The sequence below is a fragment of the Macaca mulatta genome, chromosome 1 (genome assembly GCF_049350105.2).
Source record: "Macaca mulatta isolate MMU2019108-1 chromosome 1, T2T-MMU8v2.0, whole genome shotgun sequence".
NCBI lineage: Eukaryota > Metazoa > Chordata > Mammalia > Primates > Cercopithecidae > Macaca > Macaca mulatta.
In genome coordinates this window covers 228561483-228576908 of record NC_133406.1, presented here as the reverse complement: position 1 = coordinate 228576908, position 15426 = coordinate 228561483, and positions in this window count along the sequence as shown.

The following is a 15426-nucleotide window of genomic DNA, read 5'->3' as shown; positions in this document are numbered from 1 at the left end:
CTTGCCTTTCTCTGCGCCAGGGGAGCAGGTGTTCAGTGCTGGGGCCATGGGTATGAGCCAGGCACAGAGCAGAGAGGCTTAGCTGCCATTCTCTGCAGCCCAGACACAGACAGCAGCGTGCGGATGGTGATGGCACTGCGGGGTCACACACAGGCTCGAATCCCAGCTCTGCCATTGATCAGTTGCACGAGCTTGGCTCTGTTCCATGATCTCTCTAAGACTCGGTTTTCTTGTCTGTGAAATGGGGGTGTCAGTCTCTACCTGATGGGGTCACGGGGCTTCCCTGACTTGCCGCTTGGTGTGTGGCTTGTGCTGAGTGGCAGGTTCTGTCCTTATTCCAGCCTGGTGGCTGCTTGCCAAGAGCGAGCCCTTCCTATGTCTGCAGAATTCAGCCCATCAAGGTTAATCAGAGCTTTCAGGCCATCCTGGGAACCTAGCCGTCCTTGGGGCCAACTTGCCGTGGGAAGTCCCGCAGTGGGCAGGCCTACTTCTTGCTCTGTGGGCTACCCCAAGAACCTTTCAAATCACAGTCATAGGACTGGCTCATTATTCGATGTCTGTAACTCTGGGCATGTCGGCAAAGTGCTGCGGGTCCCTCCGGAGGGACATCTCACTGGTGGTTCTAGCACATTCCAGATTGCACCACATTGCTGTTCAAGATCTTTCCTCAATTAAAGAGTGGCCTCCCTTCCTCCCTTCATTCCACAAACACCTCTGATGAGCCTGGCCCAAGTCAAGTCTAGCTGCAGAGGACTCGTGGGACACAGACTTGCTCTCGTGGGTCCTGTGTCTGGTGGACGGGACAGACGGTGGCGTCATCAAATCAGTACACAAGGTCATTCCAGAGTCAGCTCACACTGTGAACCACAAGAAGCCCGAGCCAGGTACTGTGGCAGAGTTGGAGGGGAGGGCCACCTCTAGCTAGGTGGTCAGGGTGAGCCTCTTTGAGAAGGTGCCCTTCGAACCGGCCTGAGTGATGTCCCCACCTGAGGTGAGGAGGGAAGGCCTGGGGACGTGGAGGGCCTGGTGGGCCATTGTGATGAGGCCCCTAGATTTTATCATAAGACTACTAGTCTATGTTTACTTTTGTCTTCTTCCTATTAGAACAATAAACATCCTGGTATTATTTCAGCAATGAGTGAGAAAGGCCAAACCAGGGGCAGCAAAGGTTGTTTTAACCTACTTTGGAGGGAAGTTGGGGAAACAGGCAGCAGTTGCTGGCAGTCAGGAAGCAGTTAGATGTGTTTTCTCAGAAAGAACTAAGACGGCATTCCTGGTGATGATTGTAGCTGTGGGTAAGGTTAGGAGTCTGCCGGTCTAGCTTCCCCTTTCTCTAGGTGTCTTCCAGACAGTAAAAACCAAACTGAAAAACCCTGGGAAGCCTGGAGGCCTTTGTGTTTTGGCGTGGTGATTGTTTTCCCAATCATGAGGCAGGGATTATGCCAGCATCCCAGGGACAGCGGTGGCCTGTGCTTACTTTTTACCCTTTAGCCCTCATGGAGGCAGTGGCCATTTCATGACGGTGGCATGGAGTTGTGGCTTCCGGCTCAACCAGTTCCCAGCTGCTTGGTCCCAAGCAAAGCCCCTATGTGCGCTCAATGTGGGTTTTCCGGTCTGCAAAATAGACCTAATGGGGCCAGGCACGGTGGCTCCCGCCTGGAATCCCAGCACTTTGGGAGGCCGAGGCGAGTAGATCACTTGAGGTCAGGAGTTCAAGACCAGCCCGGGCAACATGGCAAAACCCCATCCCTACTAAAAATACAAAAAGTAGCTGGGCATGGTGGCACATGCCTGTGATCCCAGCTACTTGGGAGGCTAAGGTGGAAGAATTGCTTGAACCTGGGAGGCGGAGGTTGCAGTGAGCCGAGATCGTGTCACTGCACTCGAGCCTGGGTGACAGAATGAGACTCTGTTTGGGCACGTATGCCATGTTCGGTAAACGACAGCCTTCAAGAGCAGCATCTTAAGAGCTGAGAGTTCACCTAGGCCTTCCCACATTCTTTGTGCATCTGGGCTTCCTAATAGAACCCTGGACAGTAGATAGGCTGGGTGGCAGCACTCCCTTTTACAAACTGAGGCTCAGGGGGGCGAAGCAACTGGCCCACTGCCACACGGCTGGGAAGTCCCAGAGCCGGAGTTCAACCCCCAACTCTGTGATTCTAAGTCCCTCCCCATGTGCAGGTGACCCGGCTGCCTCTGTGGTCAGGGGTTGTGTTCATATTGTGGTCATCCCCTGGCACTATGCCTTCTAGATAAGTTTCTTTTCATCTTTAAGTCACCACAACTGAGATAGAATAGAGGTGGATTTTATTCCTTCCTTTGTGGGAGGGCAGGGACGGTTGCAAGAGGCTGGGTAACCTGCCCAAGGTCAAACTCCAGGTTGGGTGTGGCTTTCTGACTGTTCTGACCAGACAGGAAGGACATGGAGCTAACCCAGCCAGGGCCTCCTTCCTTGACACAGCTTTCCTCAAAGGTGTGTGTGTGGGGGGTTTTTTTTGTTTGTTTTTTTGTTTTTGAGACAGGGTCTTCCTCTGTCACCCAGGCTGGAATGCAGTGGCACAAACATAGCTCACTGTAGCCTCAACTTCCTGGGCTCACGCGATCCTCCTGCTTCAGCCTCCCGAGTAGCTGGGATCACAGGCACATGCCACCATGCCTGGCAAATTTTTTTTTTTTTTGCAGAGATGGGTCTCTCTATGTTGCCCAGGCTGGTCTTGAATTCCTGGGCTCAAGCAATCTTCCTACCTTGGCTTCCCAAAGTGCTGGATTACAGGTGTGTGATTCTGAGGTCCAGGGAGACTCGGGGCTGGGTTGAGTCCAGAGAATCTCTGGGGGAACTGCCTGATGGTGCAATTGCCCTTTCCATCCCCAGTAACACCTCATATCCTGCTCACTGCCCCCACCTGAGTCTCCCTGAAGGAAGACGATTAAGAACAAGCCTCCCATTTTACAGATGGGTAAACTGAGCCTGATAGAGGCAAAGCAGTCTTCCCAAGGTCCCAGCTTGGTGCTATGTGATGGAGATAGCTCTAACTCTAGTTGTCAGTTGGGGCTGGGGTAGGGGAAGTCACTCTCTAGCCCAAGGGAGCAGTAAAGATGACATGCTGATTTTCATTCTTCCTTTAAAAAACAAAAATCGATGTTAAAAGTAACTATGGTGAGAGGGTTGGGTTCTTATTTACAAGGCAGCGTTGCAAGAATAAATAGAGTAGACAAAAATGTCCCATCAGCTGGGCTTCTGCAGCTTCACAAGCTACGGATCCGTGTAGTCAGAGCGCCCCAGGTTCAGAAGGGCCCTGGGCTTGGTTTCACACTCTGTTGTTGCCATCTTGAAAGTGATAAATAATTTTTGGCAAGGGGCCCTGTGTTTTCATTTTTCATGGAGTTCTACAAATTATGTCGCTCATCTTGCATGGGGGCAGGGAAATTGTTAATTTGGATTTCACTCAGTGCCAAAGCATTTTACTTCCTTGTCATGTGACCTCAGAAGGACCTTATAGATGAGCCCACATGTCCCCATTTTTAAGAAGTGTTAAATGACCAGTAACTGACATAACTGTCCCAGTCATCTCTTGCTACATAACAAATCACCTCAAAACTTAATACCTTAAAACAATGGTCATTAATTTTGCTCACAAATCCGCAGTGTGGCCTGGACTTAGCTGGGGAGGCGCATCTCGGCTCACATAGTACCAGCAGGGGTGATGAGACAGGCTGGAGAATCCACCTCCAAGAGGGCTGGCAAATTGGTGCTGGCTGTCAGTTCCTCTCTGTGGAGCTTCTTGGGCTTCCTCACAGCATGGCCACTGGGTTCCTGGAGCCAACAACTCCAGGGGCAGGAAGTGGAAACTGCCAGCATCATAAAGTCTGAGCCCAGAACTGGCACTGCATCACCTTTGCCACATTCTGGGTAGTCACAGAGCCCAGACTCAAGGGTAGGGGACACGGATCCCACCGCTTGTTAGGAGGAGTGTCAAAGAATCTTGAGATCTTATGTGTCAGCATGAGCACTTCACATATGGTCTCATTTTAGCCTCTGGGTAATTTTGCCATTATTGTCCTTGGAGTTGGCTCAAGGAAGCTAAATAACCTGGTGGAATCCCAAGTTCATCTGGCTGTAATTTGAATCTAAGCTGGTCTATCTCCAGAGTGTGAGCTCTGGACTGAGCGACTGACCTGTGCATTCAGGGACCCATGCAGTCAGAGTGTGGCAGGACTGGAATGCAGGCTCACATCTGTCTGATTGGAGAACACTCGAGCTTGGTACCCATACAAACTAGGCCCTATCTAGTTTTTAGATAGGGAAATCAAGGCTCTGAGAGGTCTTGCCGGGCCTCCCCTGAGGAAGAGGGCAGGGTCTGGGACCTTCCAGGGCAGGATGGGGCGCCCAACTTGGGTTGCGCAGAACCATGTCAGGAAGTCTCAGAGTTGTGGGCAGATTATGCAAGTACGGGCTGTCGGGAGGGATGTTGTTTTTCGCTGCAATTACACCTCACTCAGGAAATACAGCTTCTGCACGTATCGAGGGAGGGTTCCTCACCCTGTGCAGAAAACCTCCTGTGAATACCGGGGCACTCGCTGGGTGACCCTGGGTCCTCTGGGCCAAGTTCATTCATCAAAAGTTCCCTGAGAGCCTCTTTGTGCCCATCTGGGTTGGGCTTTGACAGTAGAGTTGAAGAGACTTTATTCCTGCCATGCATGGAGTCACAGGTTAGTAAGAAAGACGGTAAGAGCTGTACTTGAGGCTTTTGTGTGCTCTCATTTAAATCTCACAGTGGACTAGGAAGTAGTTATTACATTACCCCTATGTTACAAGTGAGGAAACCGAGACACAGAGTAGCTAAGCCGGTTCCCCAGGGTCACACAGCTGCTAAGTGGTGCAGCTAGGCTTTGAACCCAGGCCACCTGACTGGAGTCTGTGTCCTCACCCACTTGGCCATGCTGCTCCATTATGGCTCAGGCTGAGGTCACCACTGTGCTGAGGCCCCAGCCCTGAGTCCTAGACCCTGTAGAACACTGTGCAGATACCCGTGGGGCTCAGTAAATGCACAGGTAATGGAATTTGCTCTTGGCTTTTATCCCACATTTCCTTTCCAAAGCCCAGCTGTGGCCAGGCCTCTCTCTCACAGAACCTTCTATGGCTCCCTAGTGCCTACAGGCCAATGTCTGCCAATCCAGCCCTTGCTGCTACCTCCACAGCTCCCTTATCCAAACCCCTCCTGAGACCCAACTGTTTCCGCTCAGTCACCAAATACAGAAGGCATATCCTTATCATGAAATCTCTGCTCAGTGCTCCAACCCCTGAATTTCCAACCTCACCTTTCTCCTCCTCCTCCAGAAAGCCTTCTAGGACACCCAGGCCCAGGACCTCCAAGCTCCCACAGCACTGACTGTGAAGGAGGACTGGAGGCCAAGTTCCAGAAGTCTGGCAAAAAATATATCTGAAGAAATGCATTCATTCATTCATACAGCCACTCATTTAGTCACTCAAGCAACAGATCTGTATGTAACACCTATGTGTCGGGCACTGTGCTTGGTGCTGGGGAACACAGTGAAGTGGTGCAGTGGCGGGGATATACAGTACTACTCTCAGGGAGTCACAGCCCAACTGGGAGACCAGCCTAGAGTCTGCTCATGGCCTACAGCATGATATTTGCCTTGATGGAGAGCAGCTTGGGGTTTGTGACTCCAGTGGATGGCACCTAGCCTAGATGAGGGAGGTTCTCTGCTTTCACCTCCGTAGAATGGGTTTAATAAGAGCACCTACCGGCCGGGCGCGGTGGCTCAAGCCTGTAATCCCAGTACTTTGGGAGGCCGAGGCGGGTGGATCACGAAGTCAGGAGATCGAGACCATCCTGGCTAACATGGTGAAACCCCGTCTCTACTAAAAATACAAAAAACTAGCCGGGCGTGGTGGCGGGCGCCTGTAGTCCCAGCTACTCGGAGGCTGAGGCAGGAGAATGGCGTAAACCCGGGAGGCGGAGCTTGCAGTGAGCCGAGATCGCGCCACTGCACTCCAGCCTGGGTGACACAGCGAGACTCCGTCTCAAAAAAAAAAAAAAAAAAAAAAAAAAGAGCACCTACCCCAAAGGCATGTTGTAAGGATTAATTTCATCCACGAATTTGTTCAATAAATATTCGTCAAGCTCAAACTCTGTGCTGGGGTGCTGGCGACACACAGCCCTGCCCTCTGCAGAGCGACAATAAAGAGTATTTGGGATAACATTGGCTGGTGGTAATTGCTATAAAAACAAAAAAAGAAAGTGGTGTGTTAGGCCCTCAGTGTGGGTGAGGTGTGCGACCAGGGCTTGGGGATGTAGCACCTGCTGCACAAAGGTCTGGGAGAATGTCGCGATTCAGGGTGTGCAGGGGAAAGTGAGTAGTTATGATCATGAGTCTGTGGTAGACATTGCCCCATCCTTGCATTTGCATCTCTAGGATTCTACAGAAGAAAGGGGCAAGGTGATGGAGATAACTTCATGAGCGGAAGTTGTTCTACGGGAGCTGGGGAGGGAGGCTGGCAGGGCTGAGCCGGCTACTTGGTGGGAGGTTGCAACAGCCTCAGGAGGGGTGAGGAACTGCAGGGGAATTGGAGCCCAAGGGGGTTTCCTTCCAGGGTGAAGGGGAAAAGCAAGGCTGGGCACTTTGGGAACTTCTCAGGGAAACCCTCTCCTGTGCCCTAGGGGACCCGGGCTCCATTCTGGAGAGGCAGAGTACATGGCCTCCATCACGTTTTGGGTCTGCATTCGTTAAGCACTTACTAGATGCCAGGCACTGTGGAGTCTCCATCTCGGATCCTTGCAGCACCCCGGTAAAGTAGAGGCTGTTTATCCCCATTCTACAGATGAGGAAATAAAGGCTCAGGGAGGTAAAGTGATTTGTCCAAGGTCACGGTTGCATACCAGTCAGTGGCCTGAGCTGAGACTTGAACCCAGGTCTAGGTGATGGCAAAATTGATGCTATTTCTCCTTTTGATATACCCCAAGTGTCTAAAGTAACCCTTTTTTTATTTGCTAGGCTTCTTCGTGTTTCAAATTTTACCACCCATTCCTAGGGGCTAAAGGTTCCTGGGTTCCTCCTTGGGGCTCAGGTCTAGGAGCAGGATCTCGATCTGTTGGCAGAAGGGCAGCATCTGCTCTGTCTGGCATACAGTAGGTGCTCAATAAGTCCGCAGGACAGGCAGGACAGGCCTGGGTTGGAGGGAGGTCCAGTTTCTTGGGAGTGAGAGCTTCAAGACCAGCTTCACCAGGAGGACAAACGAGAGGTGGCCGAATCACTGCGACCTACTTCAAGAAGCCCCCAGGACACTCCAGCCAGGCCAGGGTGGCTTGGTCTCTTTTCTAAGTCGCCTGCCCACCCTGCCCAAGCTCCTGCAGGGAGTGTGCCCACTCTGACTCACCCACGTCCAGCCCTGCCCAGCTCTCGCTGGGGCAGGGGTAGGCACACATACTCGTAAAAGTCTGAATAAGCGAAGACTGGGAAATTGCACTAGGGAAAAATTACTTCTTCCTCTTTTGAATTGGGGAGGGGAAACATTACTGGGGAAATGAGGTCAGTGACGTGGTGAGCATTGCACGCTCCTTACTAATAAGCAGAGGGCCGGTCTCACGTGCTGTCTTCCCAGGGATGGCTGGGTAGTGCATCTAGGAAATGGGCTCAGAGCTGTCTCTCATCCAGTCTGGCAGGAAACTGCCCCTCTTACTGTGTCACTGCCTTCTCTGCCCCCGCTCTAAGCCCCTATCCTGGCTGCCCTCGCTCTGAGCTGAAATCTCACTAATGAGAAAAAAACATACTGGTTTATGCCTCCAAGGACTGACTGGGCTGGTGGGTCCCGGGGGGAGGTGGCCTGCTGACATGGCCTGGAGGAAACGGAGTGCATGGGGCAGGGACGATGTGCACCAGAGATGTGTGACTCCCAGGCCTCACAGCCTCATGCAGCCCCTCCCTCTGAGAGTACAGATGGGGAAACTGAGGCCTGAGAAGGCGAGAGATGTGCCTGAGATCACACGGAGAATCAGTGGCCCTCAGGACAAGCACCGAGGCTGCTGGTACATTAAAGATAAAAATAAACTTTATAAATGGAAAAGATGAATAAAAGAAGAAACTAAGTATAAGGAATATGATAAATATAATAAAAATTACACACAATCTTGGTGAGGCACAGTGGCTCACGCCTGTAATCCTAACACTTTGGGAGGCCCAGATAGGCAGATCATTTAAGGTCAGGAGTTCAAGACTAGCCTGGCCAACATGGTGAAACCCCATCTCTACTACTAAATACAAAAATTAGTTGGCCGTGGTGGTGTGCGCCTGTGGTTCCAGCTACTTGGGAGGCCGAGGCATGAGCATCACTTAAACCCAGGAGGCAGAGGTTGCAGTGAGCCAAGATTACGCCACTGCACTTCAGCCTGGATGACACAGCCAGACCTTGTAACAACAACAACAACGACAACAACAACAACGACAACAACAACAACAACATCAACAACAGAATCAGTATTCCTTAAAAAAAAAAAATTACACACAATCCCATCACCGATGATAACTCCTTTAAACACTTTGGTTTCTTCCCTCCCTTCTGAGTAGTTTTTAAAAATTATCTTCCATCATTCATTTATTTATTTATTGAATTTTCTAGAGATAGGGTCTTGATCTATTGCCCTAGAGCTGGGATCTAGATCCAGAGAACCAGGCAATCTGAGAAAGCTGTTACCTCTCCATCCTAAGATTTCATTTGAAAGTGTTTCATGGCTGGAAGTGTCTTTGAGAATCTTTGGTTTAGCTCATTCCAGTGCTTTTTCTGTAATGCCAGACCACCTGCAGCCAGGGCAAGAGAACCCTGTGGGCTGGAGAGATCCTGGAGGGCGTTAAGGAGGCAGTGGGGTTGGAGCTGAGCCATGAAAGATGGTTCCGCTTCAGGAATGGGAAGGGGTCATGTTTCATTGTGGGGGATTGTTTGTATTTGAACTGCCTGGGAGTCTAGGTGGGAGACCTCTGGGGAGGGCTTTGGAGGATGCATCTGGGGAAGGTGAGGTGAAGACAGGCTCAGGAAAGCTGTTTGCCTTAAGAGAGGCCAGAGAGAGATGGGACAGGTGAAGCCTTTGCAGCCTAGCTGGGCTGCCTGCAGACCTAGGGCTGGCTGGCTTCGGGTGGGCATAGACAGCCAGTGATGGAGCAATGGAGGATGGAGCTAGAGGCTCCTGATAATTCACCCCTTCCCAAGGGCCAGCCCTAGAGAAAGCCTTGTGTTCAGAGCGCATGAGGAACCCCAAGTTCTCCCTCTGTGAAGTGGAACCTCTTTGTGTTGAGTGGCACAACTGCACTAGCAGCCCTTGCCTTGGGGCCTGGCAAATCCTTCATGAAACAGACGTTTGAGATTATAATGAGATTTACTGTAGAGAGATGTGTCCTGTATTCTGTGTCTGCACTCTGCTGGCCATGTGGACTGGCGTGAGTTGCTTAAAGTGGTCTATAAAATAGAACTATCAGACCCTGCCACTGGGCTCGCCTGGAGTTACTGTGAATGTCAAATGGGGGCCCAGGTAGGGAGGTGATGGGTTAGGGTGGGACGCTGACACCTTTCATCCCTGCCACATCCAAACACCCAGAGAAAAGTGAAAACTATTAAAAGACATGAAGACACTCTGAACAGATGAAGCGTATACCATGTTCATGGATGGGATAAATTAATGTTGCAGAGATGTCAGTTCTCCCAGTTCACCTATCAACTCAGTGAAATCTCAAATCACAGCTGGAGTTGTGCAAATGGATTTAAAAATGTATTTGGAAGAGGCTGGGTGTGGTGGCTCATGTCTGTAATCCCAGCACTTTGGGAGGCCAAGGCGGGTGGATCACGAGGTCAAGAGATCGAGACCATCCTGGCCAAAATGGTGAAACCCTGTCTCTACTAAAGATACAAAAATTAGCTGGGTGTGGTGGCACACACCTGTAATTCCAGTTACTCAGGAAGCTGAGGCAGGAGAATCACTTGAACCTAGGAGGTGGAGGTTGCAGTGAGCTGAGATCATGCCATTGCACTCCAGCCTGAGCAACAAGAGTGAGACTCCGTCTCAAAAAAAAAAAAAAAAGTATGCGGAGGAATAAAAACCAAATATAATTCAGTCCATTTTGAAAAAGGAGCACAAACAAGGAAAATTCACTCTACCAAATACTAAATGTTCTCTAAAGCTGTAATAATAAAAACCATACGAAACTAGCCCAGGAACGAAAGGCCAGTGGAACAGAATAGATCGTTTAGCAATAGACCCAGGTACTTATGATGAAGAATGAAGGGATGGAGTCTTGGGCTGATGGGGTTGGAAAGACTGGCTCATTCTATGGAGAGAAATAAAGGTGGCTCCCTAAACCTTACACCCCATATACAATCCTGATTATTAAAGACCTGGACGTGAGATGGAAAATTACAAAGCTAGTGAAAGAAAATATAGAAAAGTGGCCATGCACGGTGGCTGACGCCTGTAATCTCAGCATTTTGGGAAGCCAATGTGGGTAGATCACTTGAGCCTACCCAGGAGTTCAAGACCAGCCTGGGCAAGATGGCGAGACCCCATCTCTACAAAAGATATAAAAATTAGCTGGACATGGTGGTGTGTACCTGTGGTCCCAGCTAATCGGGAGGCTGAGGTGGGAGGATGGCTTGAGCCTGGGAGGCAGAGGTTGCAGTGAGCTTTGATCATGCCACTGCACTCCAGCCTGGGCAACAGAATAAGATCCTGTCTCAAAAGACAAAAATAAATAAAAAATAGAATAGACTGTTCAGTGACAGAGCCAGGTATTTATGATAAAGAGTAAAGAGATGGACTGTTTGGCTGATGGTTTAGGTAAAACTGGCTCACTCTATGGAGAGAAATAAAGGTTGGTCTCCAGACTTTACACTCCATATACAGTCCCAGTGTATTAAAGACCTAGACATGAGATGGAAAATTATAAAGCTAATGAAAGAAAAACATAGAAAAGGATCTTCATGACTTATGAGTAGCTCTACCTGCAGGTCATGAAGTTATTTTTCTATAATTTTCTCTCATTACCCATAAGTAGAGAATTCAAATGTGATTCAAATGGAAAAACACTGATGGATTCCACTGCATTAAAATTAAGATATTTTTTTGCCAATAATAAAGGACACCATCAGCAAGGACACGAAATAGGCGACAGAGTGGAGGAAGTATTTGTGATATCTAAAAATGACAAGGGATTGATATCTAGCGTATGCAAGGAATTATTGCAAAGCTACAAGAAAAAGACAGGAAATAATAGAAATATGGTCAAAGGATGTGAATAGGCAGTTCGCAGAAGGGGAAACCCAAATGACTAACAAGTAATGAAGAGGTGCTCAAACCCACGGATATTCAGAGAAATGCAAATGAAATGACATTGGGCTCCACTTCACACCCATCAGATCGGCCCAAATCAGAACACTGGCTAATGATGAGTTTGGGGGCAAGAGAGTGGTAGAAACCCTCTAGCCCTGATAGTGGAGGCATCACTGGGGTGTTCATCCTGGAGAAATTAACTCTTTTCTTTTGTTTTTTAAAAACCAGCTTCTACATCAAGAACACAGTCCCGGAGAAATTTCTGGCGGTGTTAGTGAAATAGGTACACAAATACTCCCCGATCCAGCAGTCCTACGCCAGAGAAATTCAAACACCTGCAGGCACCACAGGTTTTATAAGGACACATTGATTGTTGGAGAGGTGTGGAGGAGGATGAGAACAGGGATTGAGGAAAAAAATCAAGCCAGAGAGGAACCTTCTACGGCAAGTTCTGTGCAGTATGATTCACTCAACCCTCTGTACCTGAGGTCCAAAATATGAGAGCGAGAGAGAAGTTACACACACACACACACACACACACACACACACACACACACACACAAAGATTCCATTCAGACCCGCCCCCAAATTTTGAAATACCTAAGGTTTATTGACAAAAAAGAGGAAGGGGGAGGGAGGAGAAGGGACTAGATGAGGGGAGTCACATTCCTCCCCAGGCCAGAGTGATCTTGTATGTAAAGAAGAAAAGAGGGGAACTCAAGGGCAGTGGGGAAACTGAGGCCAGAGTTCATAGAATATATGGTGGAAAGGCAGCTGTTGCTTGTGTTTGAGTCTTTGTCTAGAGAATTGTGGTCCAGAGACAGCTCCGGTTGCTCCTTGGAGAGACCAGTGAGATGGGGTGGCTTTGGTGGGGTGGGGGTTTTGGAAAGTAGGGGTGGGGGAAGGGAGGCAGAGAGTGGGTTTGGAGGGGTTACGGGTTGGTACTTAGAGGTAGAGAGACCAGGATCCTGGAAAGGGCAACACTCACTTAGCAGGGCCATGATGAGGCTGAAAGAATTGGAAAGAATTGAAAGGGAGAATTGAAAGCCCTTTGAAAATACAAAGGGCTGTAAAAGGAAACCCACTGACAAGATCAAACGCCCCAGCTGCAGATGTGGGCACTGGGACTCTCACAGTCTGCTGGCAGGAGTGTCCAGGGGTGCAGCCTCCTGGCAGAGGAATTTGGCAGGACCCGGTGAAAATGAAAACATGCAAACCCACGGCCCGCCACTGCCCAGCAGTTCTACTTTCCAGGTTTAAGACCTGGAGAAACATTCAACCTTGGGTCTTGGGAGACAGATGCAGGAACGCACATCTCAGTGTGTGCAGTGGAGCCAAAGTACAAACACCCCAAAGGCCCATTCCAGGGGAGCGGGGAAGCAAGGTGTGAGACAGGCACCAGGCGGGCACAGCACCGAGCAGCAGCAGCAGCAGGTAGAAACAATAAGCGGATCTGAACTCATCAATATGGAAAGTTCTCAGAAACACAGCCGAGGGGAAAAAAGCAAGGGGCAGGACGGTGCACCTGGTGTTTCATCGTTTGTGCAGATGTAAACGCGTGTACCTAAAATAACACTCTACATTGGCGTGTGGAAGCAGAAAACGGACTGGAGGGAAACACCACAAACCCAGAGGAATTGCTGTTTTGGGGGCGGAATCAAGGCGACTACAACTTGGCTGGGTCTCAAGGACTTCCATTTGAATTTTACAAGTATTTGAAGCAAAAAATAATCAACATATGTTTACTGAAAGCCTACTTTTTTTTTTTTTTTTTTTAATATCTCATTGAAGGCCGGGTGCGGTGGCTCATGCCTGTAATCCCAGCACTTTGTGAGGCCGATGCAGGTGGATCACGAGGTCAGGAGCTCGAGACCAGCCTGACCAACATGGTGAAACCCTGTCTCTAGTAAAAATACAAAAATTAGCCAGGCATGGTGGCGGGTGCCTGTAACCCCAGATACTCAGGAGGCTGAGGCAGGAAAATGGCTTGAACCCGGCAGGCAGAGGTTGCAGTGAACCGAGATTGCACCACTGCACTCCAGCCTCGGTGACACAGCGGGACTCCATCTCAAAAAAAAAAAAAAAAAAAATATATATATATATATATATATATACACACACACACACACACTATATATATATATATATATATATATATATATATATATTTGACATCTGTGCAACTTCTTAGGTGTTGGGGACCCAGCAGAGAGCAAAACAGACAAGGTCCCTGCCTTCATGGGAGAAACATGATACACAGATCCAAAGAGAAATGATAACAACTGCTATTAAGAAAAGTAAAGCAGCTATTTTGGTGGGGGGCGGGGGTGTGGGGTGCCAGGATGCCTCTCTGAGGAGGTGGCATTGGAACAGAGACTGACAAGGGGAAGTGAGTCATGCAGGTATCTGGAAGAAAGGTGGTCCAGGCAGAGGAAACTGCCAGTGCAAAGGCCTCAAGGTGGGAGCACGCTTTGTGTGTTCCAGAAAGGGCAGCCAGGCCAGAGGGGTCAGGAAGGAGTGAGGGCAACCCTGGCTCTTACCACTGGTCAGTTCTGGGTAGTGGAATATGGATTTTTTAATAAAATGCTCAATTTTTTAAATTTCTAAAACAAAACAAAACAAAACAAAACAACGAAACAAAGATAATGTAGGGTTAAAAAGGTTACTGCTGGGATGCTGGGTGCAGTGGGGCCTGTAATCCCAGCACTTTGGGGGGCCTAGGTGGGTGGATCGCTTGAGCTCAGGAGTTTGAGACCGGCCTGGGCAACACAGCGAAACCCCTTCTCGACTATGAAAAATAATAAAATAAAAATAAATAAAATAAAGTGTAACCACAAGACAACTTAAAAAAAAAAAATAAGGCTGGGCATGGTGGCTCATGCCTATAATCCCAGCACTTTGGGAGGCTGCTGAAGCAGGCGGATCACTTTTGAGCTCGGGAGTTCAAGACCAGCCTGGACAACACAGGGAAACCCTGGCTCCTACAAAAATCACAAAAATTAGCCGGGTGTGGTGACATGCACCTGTAGTCCCAGCTACTCAGGTGGCTGAGGCAGGAGAATCGCTTGAGCCCAGGAGGCGGAGGTTGCAGTGAGCCAAGATCGCATCATCGCACTCCAGCCTGGGCGACGGGAGTGAAACTCTGTCTAAAAAAAAAAAAAAGGGCAGGGCGCGGTGGCTCATGCCTGTAATCTCAGCACCTTGGGAGGCCGAGGTGGGCGGATCACCTGAGGTCGGGAGTTTGGGACCAGCCTGGCCAACATGGCGAAACCCCACCTCTGCTAAAAATAATGCAAAAAATTAGCCAGGCATGGTGGTGGGCACCTGTAATCCCAGCTACTCAGGAGGCTGAGGCAGGAGAATCACTTGAACCCCGGAGAGGCGGAGGTTGCAGTGAGCCAAGATCACGCCATTTCACTCCAGCCTGAGCAACAGATCAAAACTCTATCTCAAAAAAAAAAAAAAAAAAAAAAAAAATGCTGGGCATGGTGGCTAACACCTGTAATCCTAGCACTTTGGAAGGCAGAAGTGGGAGCATCATTTGAGCGTAGGAATTCAAGGACAGCCTGGGCAACATGGCAAAAACCCGTCTCTAAAAAAAATACATTAGCCAGGCATGGTGGTATGTGCCTGTGGTCCCACCTACTCAGGAGGCCGAGGTGGGAAGATCACTTGAGACCAGGAGGTTGAGGCTGCAGCAAGCTGTGATTGTGCCACTGCACTCCAACCTGGGTGGCAGAGTGAGACCTTGTCTCAAAATAAAATAAAATAAAATAAAATAAAATAAAATAAAAAACTTACTGCTGCATGTAAAATACAGCAGCGTGGTTTGTGGTAGGATAAGAATTTCCTGTCAGGAAAAGACCCTGCATAAAGGGCAAACTCTGCACCCCTCTACCTGGGCAGTCATTCCCACAGGTCAGGCAAGACCTGTTTTGTGCCAATAAAGGCAGGGATTTGGAGTCAAGCCTAGCCCTGCTGTGCCCCACTGCACACATCCGGTGTACCCACCCCGCACCCCACTCCACACAACTTCAGGACAAGAGGGGCACTTGGTCTAATCCAGAGATGGCAAAGGCCAGGTGATTGTGCT